General features: G+C 43.5%; 2 long non-coding RNA genes across 2 annotated transcripts; both read left to right on the plus strand.

Moving 5' to 3' along the window:
* The first annotated feature begins 4,140 nt into the window (after positions 1-4,140).
* LOC120545825 lies at positions 4,141-5,095 on the plus strand. Its single transcript, XR_005636748.1, has 5 exons — positions 4,141-4,172; positions 4,492-4,553; positions 4,641-4,716; positions 4,806-4,893; positions 4,996-5,095. It is a non-coding gene; the product is annotated as an uncharacterized LOC120545825 (long non-coding RNA).
* A 199-nt stretch (positions 5,096-5,294) lies between these two features.
* On the plus strand, positions 5,295-5,975 carry LOC120545826. Its single transcript, XR_005636749.1, has 4 exons — positions 5,295-5,347; positions 5,451-5,582; positions 5,676-5,783; positions 5,887-5,975. It is a non-coding gene; the product is annotated as an uncharacterized LOC120545826 (long non-coding RNA).
* Positions 5,976-23,933: the final 17,958 nt, after the last annotated feature.

Here is a 23,933-nt window from a genome sequence, read left to right on the forward strand (position 1 = left end):
TATAACACACAATTGTTAATTACATTGTTATTACAGAGTTATAACACATTGTGGTTACAAATAACACATGTAATTACACACTGTTATTACATTGTTATTACACAGTTATAACACAATTGTTATTACATTGTGATTACGTGTAACGCATGTAATTACACATTGTAATTAAACTGTTATTACACAGTTATAACACATTGTGATTACGCGTAACACATGTAATTACATGTTGTTATGACACAGTTATAACACAGTTATAACACACAATCGTTAATTACATTGTTATTACAGAGTTATAACACATTGTGGTTACAAATAACACATGTAATTACACATTGTTATTACATTGTTATTACATAGTTATAGCACAATTGTTATTACACATTTATTACAGTTATAACACAATTGTTATTACACAGTAATAACACAATTGTTATTACATTGTTATTACACAGTTATAACAAAATTGTTATTACATTGTGATTACGCGTAACACATGTAATTACATATTGATATTACACAGTTATAACACAGTTATAACACAATTGTTATGACACTGTTATTACAGTTATAACACAATTGTTATTACACATTTATTACAGTTATAACACATTGTGGTTACAAATAACACATGTAATTACTCATTGATATTACATTGTTATTGCACAGTTATGACACAATTGTTGTTACATTGTGATTACGTGTAACATATGTAAGTACACATTGTTATTACACTGTTATTACACAGTTATAACACAATGTGATTACACATAACACATGTAATTACACGTTGTTATTACACTGTTATTACACAGTTGTAACACAATTGTTATTACATTGTTATTACAGTAATAACAGGTTGTGATTATACGTAATGCATGTAATTACACATTGTTATTACACTGTTATTACACAGTTATAACACAATTGTTAATCATTATCAGTACAAATTATTACAATGTTAATCAATCGATCCGTTCTCATCCCAGGTTTGGGGGGGGAAAAAAAAATATTATGTTTCATTTGCCTGAGATATAATCCCTCCACCTAGTCCTGGGTCTTCCCCCAGGGCCTCCCCAGCTGGACGTGCTGGAACACCTCCCTAGGGGAGGCCAGGGGCATCCTCACCAGATGCCCGAACCACCTCAACTGGCTCCTTCGCGCGCAAAGGGGCAGCGGCTTACTCCGAGCTCCTCACGGATGACTGAGCTTCTCACCCTATCTCTAAAGGGGACGTCAGCCACCCTCCTGAGGAAACCCATTTCGGCCGCTTGCACCCTGGATCTCGTTCTTTCGGTCATGACCCAGCCTTCATGACCATAGGTGAGGGGAAGCGCAAACTTCGGTAGATCGAGAGCTTTGCCTTCTGGCTCAGCTCTCTTTTCGTCACAACGGTGCGCAATAGATGGAATGTAATACCGCACCCGCTGCGCCGATTCTCCGACCAATCTCCCGCTCCATTGTCCCCTCACTCGCGAAAAAAACCCCAAGGTACTTGATCTCCTTCACTTGGGGTAAGGACTCATTCCCTACCCGGAGAAGGCATTCCATCGGTTTCCTGCTGAGAACCATGGCCTCCGATTTAGAGGTGCTGATCCTCATCCCAACCGCTTCACACTCGGCTGCGAACCGATCCAGTGATTACGTGTAACGCATGTAATAGCACGTTGTTATTACACTGTTATTACACAGTTATAGCACAATTGTTATTACACATTTATTACAGTTATAACACAATTGTTATTACACAGTTATAACACAATTGTTATTACACAGTAATAACACAATTGTTATTACACAGTAATAACACAATTGTTATTACATTGTTATTACTTGTAATGCATGTAATTACACATTGTTATTACACTGTTATTACACAGTTATAGCACATTGTGATTGCGCGTAACACCTGTAATTACATATTGTTATTACACATTTATAACACAGTTATAACACAATTGTTATTACACTGTTATTACAGTTATAACACAATTGTTATTACACATTTATTAGAGTTATATACAATTGTTATTACACAGTAATAACACAATTGTTATTACATTATTACACAGTTATAACACAATTGTTAATGACATTGTTATTACACAGTTATAACACATTGTGGTTACAAATAACACATGTAATTACACATTGTTATTACATTGTTATTACACAGTTATAACACAATTGTTATTACATTATTACACAGTTATAACACAATTGTTAATGACATTGTTATTACACAGTTATAACACAATCGTTAATTACATTGTTATTACAGTTATAACACATTGTGGTTACAAATAACACATGTAATTACACATTGTTATTACACTGTTATTACACAGTTATAACACAATGTGATTACGTGTAACGCATGTAATAGCACTTTGTTATTACACTTTTATTACACAGTTATAACACAATTGTTATTACACAGTTATAACACAATTGTTATTACACAGTAATAACACAATTGTTATTACATTGTTATTACAAAGTTATAACACAATTGTTAATTACATTGTTATTACACAGTTATAACACAATCGTTAATTACATTGTTATTACAGTTATAACACATTGTGGTTACAAATAACACATGTAATTACACATTGTTATTACATTGTTATTACACAGTTATAACACAATTGTTATTACATTGTGATTACATGTAATGCATGTAATTACACATTGTTATTACACTGTTATTACACAGTTATAACACATTGTGATTGCGCGTAACACCTGTAATTACATATTGTTATTACACATTTATAACACAGTTATAACACAATTGTTATTACACTGTTATTACAGTTATAACACAATTGTTATTACACATTTATTACAGTTATATACAATTGTTATTACACAGTAATAACACAATTGTTATTACATTATTAGACAGTTATAACACAATTGTTAATGACATTGTTATTACACAGTTATAACACATTGTGCTTACAAATAACACATGTAATTACACATTGTTATTACATTGTTATTACACAGTTATAACACAATTGTTATTATATTGTGATTACGTGTAATGCATGTAATTACATATTGTAATTAAAATGTTATTACACAGTTATAACACATTGTGATTATGCGTAACACATGTAATTACATGTTGTTATGACACAGTTATAACACAGTTATAACACACAATCGTTAATTACATTGTTATTACAGTTATAACACATTGTGGTTACAAATAACACATGTAATTATACATTGTTATTACATAGTTATAGCACAATTGTTATTACACATTTATTACACAGTTATAACACATTGTGATTACGCGTAACACCTGTAATTACATATTGTTATTACACAGTTATAACACAGTTATAAGACAATTGTTATTACACTGGTATTACAGTTATAACACAATTGTTATTACACATTTATTACAGTTATATTACAATTGTTATTACACAGTTATAACACAGTTGTTATTACACAGTAGTAGTATAAAGATGGCGGTTTTGCGCGTGCATGTGTGACGTCATCTCACACGCACACGCAAACCTGCCATGCCAACTGATGATATGTGCGTGCGTGATGACGTCGCGGCCGCACGTCGTTACTCGCGATCGCCATCTAGTGGCTGAATATGTTAGTGCATCTAATCGTCGAACTCGCGCATCAAAGCGGATGTGATGACGTCGTGGTCGAACGTCGGCCCGCGAGCGCCATCTAGTGGCCGAATATGGTAGTGCATCTAGCGGATGTGATGACTTCGGTGTGTGCGGTGCGTACGCCTCCCTGCAACGAGGGTCTTGTGGCCTTGAGCTGAGGTGCCTCTCACACCCGCCCGAATGAGGTCACTCTGTCGGTACTACCTGGGGGTCTGCACACTTTTGTTTTTTGCTAGCTGCAGCTAGCTTACTACCACGTTTTCCACAATCAATACCAGTGAGTTGTTCTTTTTTTGTGAGAAAAAAAAAAAAAAAAGAGGATCCTTTTTCAGCGGTGCACTGTTTAAAACCCTTGTTTCATGCTAGCTGTCTCTTTTTTAAATGCTTTTTCCTAGCTAGTCTGGTAGCTAGCTAGATAGCTACCACGTTTTTCCTCATCAAAAAAAAACCTCTGGAGTTTCACTTTTTAATTCTTCTTGGTGAAAGCAACGCAGTGTTTCGTTTTTTCAGCAATACCTACTAGTGGTAAGTAAATTTAAAAGCACCTCTTGTGTTTAAGGATGTTCAAAGATATTTAATTCATTCAGTCATTCATGAATTAGCTAAAACTTTGACCGTGTGTGCGTAATGCGGGCGTGGTTGACTACCATATGACGATAGTAAAAAACGTGTTAGCCCAGTGGTTAGCTTGTAAATGTGAGGTCTATTGTTGTGGGTGTTAAATCGCGTCATAAAGGGGTGGTTTGTGGTGTTTAAAACCCCTTGTTTTCAAGGCTGACTGCTCACTTTTTACCTGCAGTTTTTAGCTAAGGTGCTAGCTAAAAATTTTCCCTCGGTTTCTCAGGCTTCCTCAACAAAGACCTCTGAAGAAAAGAGGATTCGTTTCTACAGAAATGGCTGCGTTTGGTGAGTAAATTAAAAAAAAGCTTATTGTAAGGTGTTTAATTCATTCAGTCATTTGTGACTTAAAAGTTTTTTTGTTGTATAATGCAGTTTCCGTCATTAGGTGATTTTACAAAGAGCTGGGACAATGTGGCTGTGTTAGTTGATGAAACACTTATACCACAAGGTAAAAACCTATAAATATATTATACACTACAGCATTAATTGATTTAGTACTGTGTTTTCATTAATTTTTTTTTTTTTTTTTTTAAAAAGAGCTGTGTAGCCCGATCCTACAGACCCCAACACACCAGAACATAAAACAAAAGGTCCTTCTAATAAGGAATAAGAACGTTGGAAACAGGTATTTATGGGGCTATTTATCTCTTTCAGGCTGTAATATTTATTACTATTTAATTTATCACCGTGTTTCTAGTCCTCTAATATATATATATTCTGTGTCTAGACAATCCGTTCCTGAACAAAGGATCCGTAAGGGTGATGGCTACTCGATAGCACATAGGGCTGAAATCAACCATGATAAAAGGCCGTGTGCTTCTCTAAACTCTCTGTGAAAGCTGCTACCCCTAAAAACGTTCACCATCGTAAGCATAAGAAGCAATTTATTGAGGTGAGTTGAAAAGAAAACGGTAAAATGCTGTGTTGTATAAAAAAAAATAATCTAATGCATCTAATCTAATGCTTATTACAGCCTGAGCCATACCAGAAAGGCTTCCCCTTAAAAGCCGCAACCATTCCTTTGTTCGGTTTCATCTTACCCGGCCACTGTATCTTATGATCCTAACACAGTTGCAGAGGTGAGAAACCCTTTTGTATCTAGCAGAATATATTTCACTGTGTTATAAAAGCTTTTTAAATAAAATGTATATGTTGTTAAAAAAGACCTTTCCTTTGTTTTAGCAACTAAAGGCTACGGAAGACTTAGTTTCATTGTATTTGACGCCTGAGGACGATTTCACACAGCCACCCCCATGGAGCAGAAACGGATGTCTACACAAGCCTAAGAAGGGATCTAAGAAGAGATCTATTGAGGTGAATTGAAAAGAAAAACATGAAAATAGAGTGTTGTATTTAAAAAAAAAAAAAAAAAAAAAAAAAAAATTTCTAATCTAATGCTTATTACAGCCTGAGCCATACCAGAAAGGCTTCCCGCCCAAAAGACGCAACCATTCCTTTGTTCCGGTCTCATCTTACCCGGCCACTGTATCTTATGATCCTAACACAGTTGCAGAGGTGAGAAACCCTTTTGTATCTAGCAGAATATATTTACATAGTGTTATAAAAGCTTTTTAAATAAAATGTATATATTGTTAAAAAGGCATTTCTTTTGTTTTAGCAAGTAACGACGACCGAAGACTTAGAGTCCTTGCATTTGTTGTCGTCTAAGTGTGATTTCACACATAGTACACCAAAGCCCTACCACCCACGAGTGACTCCATTGAGAGGGACAAAAGGACACCTCCTCCACAAAGACATCTGATGAGGTGTGTGGGTGTGTGTCTGTGTTGTGTGTGCGTGTGTGTTGTGTGTGTGTGTGTGTGTGTGTGCTTGGCGGGTGTCCTTTATTTAACCAGAAAAATATGTTGTTATACCTGTAAAATCCATGCCGTAGAAGCCGGAGAAGGGTCTGAAGACACAGGACTAACAGCGGCAGCTCCTACACCCCCTCAACCAAATCGGCTAGCTACAGCAGAAGGGTCTGAAGAACGCCGAATAGCAGAGCACACCACTTACAGCCCATCAATCGAGTCAGGCATCTTTGCAGGTGTTCCCTGAATATAATGTAGGTGCATACCTCTTTAACTGTATCTATAGCACAGAGGAAGGATCCGACTATGTCAGCTGTATACCACACACCTCTGTCATAACGTTGTCAGATAAAAAGTGTAACAGGGGAATACATCAGTAACCAATCCTGTAAATGTATTAGAGGTTAACGTTCCATTCCTTGATAAGCAAGCAGTGCCTAATTATAATACTTACAACCAGTTTGAACACTGTGGGGGCACTAGGAGGTCCTGAGCAGGTGACATTGCTTCAGGGTGAAGAGCTTTTTGAGTATTGTGTCAACACTACACCTCAACAACCTGCGTCAGATGGCAATTATAAACAAATACAATCAGAATTAGCCCAATTACGAAAACAAAACGATGCTCTTATGAATAAATTAGATGTCTTGCAAACAGCTAACACACAATTGACTGGTTTGGTCACAGACTTCGAACAACGCTGGCCAGCCAGGTCAGAGCTATCACGCATTTGATTTGGTCACGGGTTTGGCCCACGCGCACGGCCATCAGGTCATCTCTCAATACGCTGATTGTACCTATGATAGTATGCCTTAAAAGACTATGAATATGCCCCACAGTAAAAAAAACAGGCTATAGTTTGTGTACAATATAAAAAAATTTAAAAAAATTAAAAGAAAATGCCACCGCCCACCCAAAAAAACAAAAAATCTGAACCCTTAGGTGTGTGTGACGATAGTAGTGACGAGGAACTAGAATGGCCATGCGAGGACGATTACACAAGAGCAGTAAGCAATCCTCAGGATTTTGCACGTTTGTTGTGCTATACATGCCAAAATATTCGAGCGCCCGGCCCAATCTATGCCTAGTGCTAGCGTGGGTGAAAGCAACAGTGAGAAAACACAAGAATTAGATAGTCCGTCCCTGAACAGTTGTCACATAATGGTCCTTCAGACGTGTATTCCGCAATACACCGTCCAATACAGGAACGCTACACATAATCAAATACAGACCCCCAGACATAGATCAGAGTTAATAAGAGACCTGCATGTTTTCCGAGTGTTCAGCGGTCAAAGCGATCCTGTACAGATGAACAGACCGGTCCCCAACGGTCCACCAGCTTATAGTACCCCTCCATCACCCACAGAAAATCCTCAGGGTGGTGTGCAGTGTATGCTGGTGCGCGTTTCTAAGGTAACATCGAAATAGCATCCAGACAGATACCCCCTTTTAATGCTGCTGAATTTAGGTCAAGATGTCGACCTGCGAAATATTGATTTGACTGTTATCGGTAGTGTTCCTGAAAGGGTGTATAGCACCTTAACAGATTTAATAGCGAAGGGCTTTGGGCAATGCAACACGGACAGCGTTTTAAATGTTGAGTTAAAGGGGGCCAGCCGTGATATCCCTATCCAAACAATGTTGAACTCGGGCGGTGGCTATAACACAGACATATTTCTGGAGCAAGTCGCTCAAAGCAATGCAGATAACCAGTAAATTCACTGACCGATGACTCTTTAGAATTAATTGTGACAATAGCGGCAATATGTATGTGGGAGGGGTGTCGAGGAGAGCGACTCGAAAACTAGGAAGCATTGAGTTCACGATCAAATATTGTCAGAAAAAGGTAATGCTTTGTATAACCTCAAGAATAACGCTGAGTAACGACAATCTCTGCTTTTCTCTTGCCTGGCACCATTATGTAAATAGCAGATGGTAGTGCATTATTGAGAAGATGAATTTTATGCTAAGCATCTGCATAGTGATTTGGGTTTTGACTACACACATAAGGTTTAGTTCTCTGATGTTGACAGATTTCAGAAACATTTGAAAATGAAAATTGTGATATTCCATCATGTAGCGGATGTAAAAACCCACGATCTTCAAAGCGCACGACCAACCAGATGTGGAAAACAGCATGGTTGTATTTGCATAACGAACATTATTATCTCATAGTAAATAAAGCGGCTGTTTGGTCGATGACGTTTGCGATGGGTGTTACAAGACCTACCAGAACCCTCTGGGGCACCTTTGTAATTTGGCTTTGTAATGTGTGTTACACTGATTGTATACCTGACAAGACCATTAAATGCACGGGCTGAAACATCGTATTGCAAATCGCAACAGTGTTTTGAAAACCATAAAAACCCGGGTGACGTGAACACGGGCTTATACCCTGCAATAAAATCAAATATTGCGAGTCCTGTCACGCAACATATGCGTGTGTCGAAAAATCCACACAGCTGTAAAAACCTAAATGCCTACATTGTAGAGAGCCTTTAGGGGCTACTACGCTTACTCTTGCTATATACAACCCGTCGAAGCGAAAGAAAGTAGTGATAAGTTATATCTTTACGATTTCGAACAGCGTTATCAATGTGGGGCTATGAAGCTAATTTTGTTATCGCGTTATGGATATGGGCCGGTCAAAAAACTGCTACGAAACAACAAACTGTGTCGCATCATTCATTAAGAACTACAGACAGAATACAGAGGCTATACTTTTATAGCACACAATGCATCAAGGTTTTGACAGTTATATAGTTTTAGAGTATCTGGTGAGTCAGAAACTTTGTCCAACTATTACTATGCTTGCAGGTTCTAGGGTGCTTCTGATGATCGATTCTACTTTCAATCAGCGTTGGATCGATTCGTTCAGTTTTATCCCTATGGCTCTATCTAAAAACACCGGCAGCCATAGGGTTCTCCGATCTTCTCAAAGGCTTCTTCCACACGAATTTAACAAAGCGAGAGAATGAGAATTATATTGGTCCATTATCCTGCACCAGCTCTATATGGTTATGATGCTATGAGTGACGCCTCTAAAGCGTTCATGGAGTGAATGCGTTACGGTCCGCCACACACCTTTTGACTTGAAAGAGCTGCTCAGCTATTGTGTTAACGATGTAACGGTTTTGATTAAAGCATGCAAAATATACAGAGAGGCCTTCCACGAGTGCACAGGCCTAGACCCGTTTGCATGCAACTACATTACTCCTCATGTATGGGTGTATTTAAAGCGTTGTTTCCTCCCCAAAGATTCTAGTTGCTCCTGACATGGGGGGGTTTGTGCGGTTGTGTGAACGTAAGATTTTTTTTTGTGTTTTATGTTTGTTGTGTGTTTAATACGTGGGCCGTGAACAAGACGGTGAGGGTAGTATGTTTTGGAACAGACTTGAAAACGGTATTTGGTCAGTTCTTTGTAGATGGCTATTGTGAAGAACACAACGTGTTATGAATTTAATGGCTGCTTCTTTCCGGCTGTGATAAGTTGCTATCGTCAGGGTGAAATCAATCCCTCTCTCACCAAAACAAAAAAAAAAACACAGGGTGAACTGCTATCGAGGTTCCATAACAGAGTGTCTGCTCTAAAAAATAAGCATCAGCTGAAAGTTGTGGTGATGTGGGAATGTGATTGGAGACAGGCTGTGGACAATGACCAGACGTTAAGGAGTTCATGTTAACATATGAGAAAGCCAGGGAATTCCTCAATCCGCGAAGAATCCCTCTTTGGAGGCCGCACAAATGCAATGAAACTGTACCACAAGGTAGAAAATGATGAAAGATCAGATACTATGATTTCCGGAAGTTTGTACCCAACTGTTCAGTCTAAAGAGATTATCCAATAGGACACCCCCAAATAATACACAAGGATTTTTGATGACATAAACAAATACTTTGGCATTGTGAAATGTACAGTAGCACCGCCCAGAGGCCTGTATCACCCTGTGTTGCCCCTACCACTGTAACGGTAAGCTGATGTTCCCCTATAGTTGCGGCGTGTACGTTGAGATGAATCAAACAACACCATGCACACATAGCGATCAAAAGAGGGTTGTTGTCTGGCGTTTGGGTGACGTTTGAATTACAGAAAGCCAGAGAAAGGGTATAAGATTGTTTCCATTGCTGAAGTTTGGCATTTCCCAGAAAAAACTGATCAGCTTTTTAAAGCCTATGTTAAAACATTTCTTAAACGTAGCAAGAAGCTTCCAGGATACCCTGGGCATATCAAAGGCGGAAGGCGAAAAGCAAAAGTGCGCTGATATTGTACTTGCGAAGGCGTTAGATGTGCCCGGGGTATCCTGAAGCTTCTGCTACGTTGAAAATGGTACAGCATAGGCTTTCAAAAACTGATCGATTTTTCTGAAATGCTAAACCTCAATGGTAATCTTACTGCCACTACTCTATAACTTCTGCATATTGCGTCACCGGATAACCACCTGCTGACTTATTATTCAGGCTGATTTATTCGGCTGGCGACTGCGCCCATCATAGAAGGAACATCAGTTTACGTTACGACTCGGTAAGTGGCACACAGGTGATACCGGAAGCATACAAGCGACAACTTTACATTCACAATGTAGCTCAGGCGTTTATGTCATCATCACTGTGTATTCGGCCCCGGGGAATCCCCTATTGGTCAATCTCTTTGAACTGAAACGGTTAGTACAAACTTTATTAATCACCAGTATCTGATCTTTCATCATTTTTCTACCTTATGGTACGATTTCATTACGTTGTCTTTGACATCAAGAAGATTCTCGCGGTTGAGCAGCCCTGGCGCCTTCATATGTTAACATGAAAACTCCTTAGCGTCTGGTCGTGTCACAGCCTGTCAATCACGTCACATCTGCACCACAACTTTCGGCTGATGCTTATTTTTAGAGCGAGCTCTGTTATGTAAGGCTCGATAACGATTCGCCAATGATTTTTGTTTTTGATGAAGGATTATTTCACCTGACGCCTTAACGCATATCACGGCATTAACGACCGATAATTTCGCCAGCTGCGTGTGTTGATATACGATAACCATCTACGACTGACCGAACTTTACCTGTTCAGCGTGCTATGTCATTTCTCTGATACGGCGCATACTCAACCGCTATGAACATGTCTTGTTTTACTGGAATGGAAGCACCATGTCGAAGCAACAGAAATCTTTGAGGGGAGAACAACGTTTTAAATACGCCGCGCATCGGGGCGCCAGTAGCGCGTGTCTGGAATCTGGGCTGTGCTGGTGGAAACCCTCTCTGTATGTTGCATGCTTTTGGTAATCAAAACGTTACATCGTTAACAATGAGCGATATTTAGAAAGTCCAAGATATTGAAGCGGATGCGATACCACTCCATGAACGCGTTTTGCAGAGGCGTCGCTCATAACATCGCCAACTTCGCTCAAGAGGCTTTGGTGGAATGCGGACAATAATTCTCGTTCTTTCGTTAAGCTGAAGATGGGAAGAACCATGAAACGCGACCGATTTGGGCCTGGGAACTAAAACTGAGCGGGCTCGATCAACGTTGATTGAAGGCAGAATCGTCGTCAACGCCACAGAGGCGGCGCTGTAATATGGACGAAGTTTCTGACTCACCGAACTACTCTGAAACATATGACTGTCAGCAAATTGATATTAACTATGAAACCAGCAACCTCAACCGATTTCGATAAATAGTTCTTAATGGTCGATCGCGTTTGGACTGACGATGGCGTTTTTCGTCCGCTATCCACATCGCGCATACAGGTAATAAGCCCATTGATAACGTGTTTCGAAAATATTGAACATATCTTTATAACTGGACCGACGACAACCATAACGGAGTGCGTGAAACCGAAAGGCTTCTCTACAATGGCGATTTAGGTTTTTACGGCTGTTATTGGTTACCGTTTTGCCGTCACTCGATTGGCGATGACGGGGCTTTCGCAATATTGATTTTGTGCGGGGTATAAGCCGGTCGTTTTCAACGTCGGTTTATGGTTTTCAAAAACGCTGTTAACGTTGCGTAACTGATCGATATGCAATCGGTGTGACACATTACAAAACCAACTACAAAGGTGCCCCGAAGGTTCGCGGTAGATCTTCTTAAACGCAATATGGCGTGCTGACGTAAAGCAGGTTTTCAATTCGCGATGAGGATAATGATGTTGGTCGTAAAATACGTATGGCTGTTTTACGTCTGGTTTGGGTAGATAACGAAGATGGAGTGGGTTTTACGTCGTTTTGTCGAATCACGATTTTCGTTTTCAATTGTTTCTGAAATCTGTCGGCATCGAGAGGCGAACGCTGATGATCAGGCAAATCATATGCAGTAACGGCGTAATTCATCTTCTCGTCGTCGTTCATCTGCTCATTTACATATTATTATGCGGGCGAAGCGAGATTAATGGATTACCAGCGTTATTCTTCGGGGTTATACTGAAAGCATTACCTTTCTGACGATATTTGATGATAACTCACAGTTTTAGGCGTGCTCCGTGTTGTCACAATTAATTCACAAAGAGTCGTCGGTCGATGAACCTGGACCGCTGCATTAACGTAGACTTTGCTCCAGAATATGACCCATAGCCGTAAGCCGCCAGTTCAACGTTGTTTGGATAGGGACGACTGGCTAACTTTCCAACATTTAAAGCGCTGATTGCATTGCCCAAGCTACCGTGTCGTGTTGAGTAGCCTGCACCCTTTCGGGGTACTGCGATATCGATAATCAATATTTCGCGAATTGACATCAACGACTTCGGCGGCGGTAAAGAGGCCATCTCCTGAATAAACTTCGAGATGTTTACCTTAAACGGCGCCCTTTCCTGCACACCGCCTGAATTTTCTTGTGGTGATATGGAGAACTTTAAAGCATTGAGCGATTTGAGGGCCCATTCTGTCATCTGTACGGAAGATGCGTTTTGACGACTGTTTTCGGGAAGCTTATACGAGTCTCTGTTCTATAACGAAATTCCTTGACGATGATTGTGGCATTCTGTATTGAGCGGTGTATTGCTGGAATACATCTGAAAGAGACCATATGTGTTTGCTATTCGAGAGGCGAACTATCAATTCTTGTTTTCTCGCTGTTCTTCATAGCGCCAGCGCCAGGCAGATTGGGCCCGAGCTTTCAGTATTTTGGCATGTACGCGCACGCAAGCGTCTGAAATCACGAGGATTACTGCTGTGTCGTCTGTATGGCCATTCTGGCCGCCGTCGCTATGGTCACCGCAAGGAGTTCGAATTTTTGTTTTTGAATTGACGTGACTTTTCTTTTAATTTTTTGAAATTTTTGTATGCACAGACGCCAACCTGTTTTGCTGTGGGGGCATATTCATAGTCTTTGGGCATACTATCATGAGCAGTCGGCGACATTGAAGGCGACATGATTATTGGCGTGATATAGCTGTGACCAAAATCGGCAATCGTGTTATGCGACCTGGCTTTGTGGCGTATTCGAAATGTGGGCAAACTTCCGGTCGGTATTGACCTTTGTTTGCAAAGACATCGGTATTCATGGAAGCATCGTTTGTTTTAAGACCGGCTGATGTTGTTTATAATTGCCGTATCGGCGAGTTGTTTGAAGACGGTGACGACGCAATACTCAAAGCAGCACTGAAACGTGTCTGCTCCGGAACACCACAGGCCTTACGGTGTTCCGGCTGGTTATTAACTCAATTGAGCATAACCTTATCGAGAATGGGCGTTAACCTCTACATTTACGGGATTGATTGCTGATATTCCCCTGTTACTCACGACGCGTTATGACGAAGATTATTATTGCGGCTGACGTCGGATCCTTCTCTGTGCTATAGATACGGTTAAAGTGCGCCGTCCTGTTCGGGGAACACTGCAAAGATGCCTGACTCATTGATAATGAAAGTGTTGTCTCTGTATTCGTCTTCCTTCTGCTGTAGCTGGCGTTGGTGTGGAGCGCGTATTATCCTGTCTTCGAACCGCTTCTCGGCTTCACGGCATGAATTCAATCAGAGGAAGTATGGCGCAACATGTTTTCTGGTTAAATAAAGAACGCGGCGGCGCTTACCACACACACAACACCGCAGCGCAACGGACGCGCTCGTCGAGGATTATTATTTTTTGTGAGGTTCATTTGTCCTGCTCAATGTGAGTCACTGCTGGAATGAGATGGCGGGCGCTGTTCATATGATCTGCCAAACGACGGCAAATGAGACTCTAAGTCTTAGGTGGAATAGATTACTGAAGCGCAAAGAAATGCCTTTTAACAATATATACATTTTATTTAAAAGCTTTTATAACACTATGTAATATATTCTGCTGGAAGATTCTCACCTCTTGTGTTGATCAAGTGGCGGTGAATCGGTTGAACAAAAGAGGTCAGTTGCGTCTTTGGGCGTGGCTTCGGTAATAACATTGAATTAGAAATTTTTTTTCTTCTTTTTAAATGCCAACGCTCTATTTTCATGTTTCTTTTCCATTCCTCAGTATCGTCTGTTGCCGTCCCTTCTATTTGAGCTTGTGTGAACATCCGTTTCTGCTCATGGGGGTGGCTGGTATTGAAATCGTCTCCGGGCGTCCCGGAAATGCAGTGAACAGTGTTTTCCGTGGCGGTTGTACAAGGAGCAGGAAAGGGCTTTAGCAACATATACATTTTTGTTTGAAAGCGCATGGCACGTAATAATGCCTGATGCTGCTAGATGCAAGGTTTCTCTCTGCAATGTTAGAATCGCCAAATACGATGACCGTGGAAACCGGAACAGAAGAATGGTTGCGTCTTTGGGCGGAAAACTGCCTACTATGACTATGGCTCGGGCTGTAATGGCGACCAGATTAGATGCGTTAGATTCATTTTTATACAACTTTTGTTTCTTTCAACTCACCTCAATATTCGCTGCTATACTTACGATATTGGTTTTGTTAGGGTAACGGCGCTTTCACGAAGAGGTTAGAAGAAGCACGCGACTTTTTATCATGGTTGTTCGGCCTATGTTATCGATAAACATCTTGCGGATCCTTTGTTCGAGGTAATGAACACAGGAATATATATATCGATGGAGGACTAGAAACGGTGATCAGAACAAATGATGACCAAATATTGCAGCCCTGAAAGAAGATAGATAACCCATAAAATACCTGTTTCCAACGTTCTTTATTCCTTATTAGAAGGACCTTTTGTTTTATGTTCTGGAACCGATGAAAGTCTGTAGGATCGGGCTACAGCTCTTTTAAAGGCAAAACAAAGGTAATGAAACACGGTACTAAATCGGTGTCTTTGTGGTGTATAATATCGGTATTTATGGGTTTTACTGCCCATTGATATGTTTCATCAACACAGCTTCCATTATCCCCGGCTAACATAAAATCACCAATGACGGAAATTATACAACGAAACTTTGGTCTGAAATGACTGAGATGTTAAACTTGCCACAATAAACTTTTTTTAAATTTACTCAAACGCAACCATTCTGTGACGAATCTCTTTTCTTCGAGGTATTTGTTGAAACCTGGCGGAAAGAGTACAGCTGGCATAACAACACTGCGGGTAAGAGTGAGCGGTCACCTTAATGGGGTTTTAGGCGCCTGACTTCGCACTGACGATTTAACTGCCTCATTACAAGCTAACAGACTTCTTTGCGTGTTTTATATCGTCATATGTTCCACAACCACGCCCATTAGCTGCGATCAAGGACACAGCTGGTGTCATGAATGTTCGGATGATGTAATCTTTGAACATCATGATGCTAAGTACTTACCACTTAGTAATTAACTGAAAAAACAATATTGCTTAAAAATTTTGACCGGTAATATCTGGCTAATACCAGACAACTAAATTTCGTATCTAAGACGGCTAACATGAGGGTTCGCTGATGCGCTGCTGAAAGGATCCTCTTTTTTTTTCTCACGAAAACTCGCCGGTATTGATTGTGGAAAGGCGTGGTGGCTGGCTGGCTGGCAGAGAAGCTAAAGTTGGATTTTGGTGGTACGACAGGTGACCTCATTCAGGCGGGTTGGCGAGGCCGCCTCGGCTCAGAGACCTGGACCCTCGTTGCGGGGGCGTGCGACCGCGACACCGGTCATCATCCGCTGGATGCACTACCATGTTCGGCCGCTGGAGTGGCTCGCGGGGTGCCGACGTTCGACCGCGACGTCATCACGTCCGCTAGATGCGTTAGCGCGGCTTTCGACGATTAGATGCGCTACCATGTTCGGCCGCTGGGTAAGCTCGCGGGATGCCGACGTTCGACCGCGACGTCATCACATCCGCTAGATGCGTGCGCAGCTTCGACGATTAGATGCGCTAACATGTTCAGCCAGATGGCGATCGCGAGTAACGACGTGCGGCCGCGCCGTCATCACGCACGCATATCATCAGTTGGCATGGCGGGTTTGCGTGTGCGTGTGAGGATGACGTCACACATGCATAAATCTTTATACTACTCACACACACCATGTGGTTTCAGTCTCGTCCAAATCCTTGGCACCAGCTGGCTCCGAAATCGCATTGACGTATCTTGCTAATTTCACCGCATGCGGTGCATGCACCGATACATGGCATTTTGCTTCAGTTAAACCCTTACGCCTCGCCGTATGAAAAACAACACTTTGGTTCTTTTATCATGAAAGAACAGCAAGTTTATTGTGAAGGTTCAAAACACAAAGGGACCCTACCTGTATGTGGGCTGTTACCATTGCTATTTGAGATTGTTACCGTTTTACCAACATCCCATTTCATCCCTTATCCTAACCTTAACCATTCTAGCACCGTGGTGCGTTAAGCACAACTGTCATTATTGCAATGCTGGCTTCACGGTGCCAACCACCTGCAGGAGGATACCAGACTAGCACCCACAGGTGAGGGCTGTTACCCCCAACCCCCTTACCTAAACTTAACCATTCTAGCACAGTGGTGGCCTAAACCCAACTATTCGTTATTTGCCAAAGCTGGCCTTTACCGGCTTGGATAGGTGGCATTCGTGAAGCCGACTTTACAAGGCCCACCGGGGGGGCCACCCATCGGCCCACAGAAGGGGCTAACCTCGGGTATACATTCAGGAAAAAGGGCCCACCTCAGCGCCTTGACCTCGATTGGTCCGGGAACCCACTTAAGCCCCCGCTATGGCCACACTTAACCCGGCACGAAATATTTTCGTGCCTGGATTTCATTTCAATATTGCGAGGCGCTTGACATGGCGAACTGAAATTGCGAGGCCCCTTTACAATGGCGAGGAAGAGTTGAGGCCTTTACAATGGCGAAGTTAAATTGCTAGGCCGGCTTTACAATGGCGAAGTGAGGTACTGGGCCTTTACATGGCGAAGCGACTTGCGAGGCCGGCTTTACAATGGCGAAGTGAAGTTGCGAGGCGGCTTTACAATGGCGGAAGCGACATTCGCGAGGCGGCTTTACAATGGCGAATCAAGAGTGCGAGGCCGGCTTTACAATGGCAGAAAGTGAAATTGCGAGGCGGCTTTGCAATGGCGGCGATGAAGTTGCGAGGCCCGGCTTTTACAAAGTGAAATTGCTAGGCGGCTTTACAATGGCGAAGTTAAGTGTGAGGCCGCTTTACAATGGCAAAGTGAAATTGCTAGGCGGCTTTACAATGGCGAATGGTGAAAGTGCGAGGAGCCCGGCCAACTTACCGTTTGAGGATCATCACTTGATGATGCGTGGCTATCACCCTTACCTAGTTCCCAGGTTGGCCGTACATTTTCAAAGTGTCAAAACACACACTCCTTGCGAAGCCGCATTTGCTAGATGACATTGCGAATTCGGCTTTACAATGAAGACACATTTTCACACTTTGAAAATTAGCTGTTGGATTCCGTAGCGAATCGCGGCATATATGCTACCAGCGGAACAGCATCAACAGATTATTTCAAAGTGTCAGAAACACCTCATTGCAAAGCTGGCTTTACAATGCCAGAATGGCTAACACACACACACCATGTGGTTCCAGTCTCGTCAAATCTCGCCCGCAGCTGGCTCAATCGCGTTGCGGTATCTTGCTAATTTCACGCGTGCGGTGTGTGTACCGATACATGGCATTTGCTTCAGTTAAACCCTTACGCCGCACCGTTATGAAAAACAACACTTTGGTTCTTTTTATCAGAAAGAACAGCAAGTTTATTGTGAAGGTTCAAAACACCAAAGGACCCTACCTGTATGTGTGGGCTGTTACCATTGCGAGGGTGTTACCCGGTACCAACATCCCATTTCATCCCTTATCCCTAACCTTAACCATTTCTAGCACGGTGGTGCGTAAGCACAACTGTCATTATTTGAATGCTGGCTTCAGTGCCAACCACCTGCTAGGAGATACCAGACTAGCACCCACAGGTGAGGGCTGTTACCCCAACCCCTTACCTAAACTTAACCATTCTAGCACAGTGGTGCTAAACCCAACTGTCGTTATTTGCAAAGCTGGCCTTACACGGCTGGATGGGTGGCATTCGGAGCCGACTTTACAAGGCCCCCGGGGGGCCGGCCAGAGGGGCTAACCTGGGTATACATTCGGAAAAGGCCCACCTCAAGCGCACCTTGACCTCGGTCGGGAACCACACTTAAGCCCCCGCTATGGCCACACTATACGACGCGAAATATTTTACGTGCCTTCATTTCAATATTGCGAGGCCGGCTGCAATGGCGAACTGAAGTGCGGGCGGCTTTGGCGAAGTGAAATTGCGAGGCCCGTTTACAATGGCGAAGTGAAATTGCTAGGCCTTTACAATGGCGAAGTGAAATTGCTGAGCCGACTTTACAATGGCGGACGACATTCGAGCCGGCTTACAATGGCGAGAAGTAAATTCGGGCGGCTTTACAATGGGAGAAAGCTTCGAGCCTTCAAGGCGAAAAGTCAGTCGACTTTACAATGCAAAGTGAATTGCCGAGGCCCTTGCAATGGCGGCGTAGTGGAGGCGGCTTTACAATGGCAAAGTGAATTGCTAGGCCGGCTTTACAATGGCGAGTTAAATTGCAGACGTAATACAATGGTAGAGCAACCGGGATGAGCTAATGAAGGACCTTTACAATGGCAAAGTGAAATGGAGGCGGCTACAGTAGTGTCGAGCTACAATGGCAAAGTGTGCTGCGGCTTTACAATGGGAGGGCAGGCCCTTACAATGGCAAGGTGAAATTGCTGCCGGCTTTACAATGGCGAAGTGAAATTGCGAGGCCCGGCAACCCGTTTGAGGATCATCACTTGATGATGCGTTGGCTATCACCCTTACCTAGTTCCCAGGTTGGCGTTACATTTTCAAAGTGTCAAAAACACCACTCCTTACGAAGCCGGCATTTGCTAGATGACATTGCGAATCCGGCTTTACAATGAAAACACATTTTCACACTTTGAAATTGGCTGTTGGATTCCGTAGCGAATCCGGCATATATGCTACCAGCGGAACAGCATCCAACAGATTATTTCAAAGTGTCAGAAACACTACTCATGCAAAGCTGGCTTTACAATGCCAGAAGCGCTAGACACACACACACCATGTGGTTCCAGTCCGTCAAATCTGCGGCCACCAGCTGGCTCAATCGCGTTGGCGTATCTTGCTAATTTCACGCGTGCGGTGCAGCCACCGATACATGGCATTTGCTTCCAGTTAAACCCTTACGCCTACGCCGTATGAAAAAACAACACTTTGGTTCTTTTATCATGAAGAACAGCAAGTTTATTGTGAAGGTTCAAAACGCCAAAGGACCCTACCTGTATGTGTGGGCTGTTACCATTGCAGAGATTGTTACCCGTACCAACATCCCATTTCATCCCTTATCCCTAACCTTAACCATTCTAGCACGGTGGTGCGTAAGCACAACTGTCATTATTTCACAATGCTGGCTTCACGGTGCCAACCACCTGCTAGGAGATACCAGACTAGCACCCACAGGTGAGGGCTGTTACCCCAACCCTATACCTAAACTTAACCATTCTAGCACGGTGGTGCCTAAACCCAACTGTCGTTATTTGCAAAGCTGGCCTTACAATGCCGGCTTGGATGGAATTAACGTGCGAAACCGACTTTACAAGGCCCACCGGGGCGCCCCATCTGCCCACAGAAGGGGCTAACCTCCGGGTATACATTCAGGAAAAGGGCCCACCTCAGCACCTTGACCTCCGTTCGGTCCGGGAACCACACTTAAGCCCCCGCTATGGCCACACTTAACCCGGCACGAAATATTTTACGTGCCCTGGTCTCATTTCAATATTGCGAGGCCGGCTTTGCAATGGCGAGAGTGAAATTGCGAGGCCGCTTTACAATGGCGAAGTGAAATTGCGAGGCCGGCTTTACAATGGCGAAGTTGAAATTGCTAGAGCCGACTTTACAATGGCGGAAGTGAAATTGCTAGGCGGCTTTACAATGGGAAGTGAATTGCGAGGCCGGCTTTACAATGGCGAAGTGAAATTGCGGGAGGCCGGCTTTACAATGGCGAAATTGCGAGGCGTACAATGACGAAGTGAAGTGCGAGGCCGTTTACAATGGGAAAGTGAAATTGAGGCGTTGGGATGTTTGCGGCTCAAGGGAAGTGAAGAGAGAGGCCGCCAACACCGTTTGAGGATCATCACTTGATGATGCGTGGCTATCACCCTTACCTAGTTCCCAGGTTGGTACATTTTCAAAGTGTCAAAAACACACTCCTTGCGAGCCGGCATTGCTAGATGACATTGCGAATCCGGCTTTACAATGAAACACATTTTCACACTTTGAAATTGGCTGTTGGATTCCGTAGCGAATGCGGCATATATGCTGCCAGCGGAACAGCATCCAACAGATTATTTCAAAGTGTCAGAAACACACTCATTGCAAAGCTGGCTTTACAATGCCAGAATGGCTAGAACACACACACACCATGTGGTTCCAGTCTCGTCCAAATCTGGCCACCAGCTGGCTCAATCGCATTGGCGTTATCTTGCTAATTTCACGTGCGGTTACATGCACCGATACATGGCATTTGCTTCAGTTAAACCCTTACGCCTCCGCCGTATGAAAAAAACACTTTGGTTCTTTTTATCATGAAAGAACAGCAAGTTTATTGTGAAGGTTCAAAACACCAAAGGACCCTACCTGTATGTGTGGGCTGTTACCATTGCAGAGATTGTTACCCGTACCAACATCCCATTTCATCCCTTATTTCCTAACCTTAACCATTCTAGCACGGTGGTGCGTAAGCACAACTGTCATTTTTTACAATGCTGGCTTCACGGTGCCAACCACCTGCTAGGAGATACCAGACTAGCACCCACAGGTGAGGGCTGTTACCCCCAACCCCTTACCTAAACTTAACCATTCTAGCACGGTGGTGCCTAAACCCAACTATGTCGTTATTTGCAAAGCTGACCTTACAATGCCGGCTGGATAGAGTGGCATTGCGAAGCCGACTTTACAAGGCCCGCAGGAGCCACCCATCGGGCCACAGAAGGGGCTAACCTCGGGTATACATTCAGGAAAAGGGCCCACCTCAAGCGACCTTGACCTCGGTTGGGTCCGGGAACCACTTAAGCCCCCGCTATGGCCACCTTAACCCGTACGAAATATTTTACGTGCCCTGGTATCACCATTTCAATATTGCGGGGCCGCTGCAATGGCGGAGTGAAGTGCGAGGCGCTTTACAATGGCGAGTGAAATTGCGAGGCGGGCTTTACAATGGCGAAGTGAAGAATTGCTAGGCCGGCTTTACAATGGCGAGTGAAGTTGCTAGGCCGGCTTTACAATGGCGAAGCGACATTGCGAGCCGGCTTTACAATGTGAAGTGAAGTGCGAGGCGGCTTTACAATGAGTGCGAGCGGCTTTAAATGTGAAAAAAGAGGCGCTTTACAATGGCAAAGTGAAATTGCGAGGCCGGCTTTGCAATGGCGGCGATGAAATTGCGAGGCGGCTTTACAATGGCAAAGTGAAATTGCTAGGCCGGCTTTACAATGCGAGTTAAATTAGCGAGGCCGGCTTTACAATGGCAAAGTGAAATTGCGAGGCCGGCTTTACAATGGCGGAGTTAAGTGCGAGGCCGGCTTTACAATGGCGAAAGTGAAATTGCTAGGCCGGCTTTACAATGGCGAAGTGAAATTGCTAGGCGGCTTTACAATGGCGAAGTGACATTGCGAGGCCGGCTTTACAATGGCAGTGAAGTTGGAGGCCGGCTTTACAATGGCGGGCGACATTGCGAGGCCGGCTTTACAATGGCGAATGAAAGTGCGAGGCCGGCTTTACAATGGCAAAGTGAAGATTGCGAGGCCCGGCTTTGCAATGGCGGTGAAATTGCGAGGCGGCTTTACAATGGCAAAGTGAAATTGCTAGGCGGCTTTACAATGGGAAGTTAAATTGCGCGAGGCCGGCTTTACAATGGCAAAGTGAAATTGCTAGGCGGCTTTACAATGGCGAAGTGAAGTTGCAGGGCCGGCCAACACTGCGTTTGAGGATCATCACTTGATGATGCGGCTACTCACCATTACCTAGTTCCCAGGTTGGCGTACATTTTCAAAGTGTCAAAAACACACTCCTTGCGAAGCCGGCATTTGCTAGATGACATTGCGAATCCGGCTTTATGATAAACACATTTTCACACTTTGAAATTAGCTGTTGGATTCCGTAGCGAATCGCGGCATATATGCTGCCAGCGAACAGCATCCAACAGATTATTTCAAAGTGTCAGAAACACACTCATTGCAAAGCTGGCTTTACAATGCCAGAATGGCTAGACACACACACCATGTGGTTCCAGTCTCGTCAAATCTGGCCACCAGCTGGCTCAATCGCATTGGCGTATCTTGCTAATTTCACGCGTCACGGTGCATGCACCGATACATGGCATTTGCTTCAGTTAAACCCTTACGCCTCGCCGTATGAAAAACAACACTTTGGTTCTTTTTATCATGAAGAACAACGCAAGTTTATTGTTGAAGGTTCAAAACACAAAGGACCCTACCTGTATGTGTGGGCTGTTACCATTGCAGAGATTGTTACCCGTACCAACATCCCATTTCATCCCTTATCCCTAACCTTAACCATTCTAGCACGGTGGTGCGTAAAGCGCAACTGTCATTATTTGCAATGCTGGCTTCACGGTGCCAACCACCTGCTAGGAGATACCAGACTAGCACCCACAGGTGAGGGCTGTTACCCCAACCCCTTACCTAAACTTAACCATTCTAGCACGGTGGTGCCTAAACCCAACTGTCGTTATTTGCAAAGCTGACCGCACAATGCCGGCTTGGATGGGTGGCGTTGCCGAAGCCGACATTACAAGACCCGCAAGGGAATACCCTTCGGTATTACAGAGGGCTAATACTCGGGTATACATTCAGGGAAAAGGCCCACCTCAGCGCACCTTGACCTCGGTCGGTCCGGGAACCAGCAAGCCCCAGCTATGGCCACACTTAACCCGTACCGTTGCCTAGTCATTTCAATGTGCGGGGCCGACGGTAGGCAGTGAAGTGCGAGGCGGTTTTACAATGGCAAAGTGAAATTAGGGCCGACTTTACAATGGCGGCGAGTGCGGGCCCGGCTTTACAATGGCAAAGCGAAATTGCGAGGCCGGCTTTACAATGGCGAATTGCGAGGCCGGTACAATGTAGCGTGAAATTAGCGAGGCCGGCTTTACAATGTGAGGGAATTGAGGGAATTGCTAGGCCGACTTTACAATGGCTGAAGGAGGTGAAGAGTGCGGGGCCGGCCAACCTGCGACGAGGGATCATCACTTGATGATGCGGTGGCTATCACCCTTACCTAGTTCCCCGGGTTGGTACATTTTCAAAGTGTCAAAGAAACACACTCCTTGCAGAGCCGGCATTGCTAGATGACATTCGCGAATCCGACTTTACAGTAAAACACATTTTCACACTTTGAAATTAGCTGTTGGATTCCGTAGCGAATGCGGCATATATGCTGCCAACCGGAACGAAGCACATCGGCAG

Source organism: Perca fluviatilis, chromosome 17 (genome assembly GCF_010015445.1).
Source record: "Perca fluviatilis chromosome 17, GENO_Pfluv_1.0, whole genome shotgun sequence".
Lineage (NCBI taxonomy): Eukaryota > Metazoa > Chordata > Actinopteri > Perciformes > Percidae > Perca > Perca fluviatilis.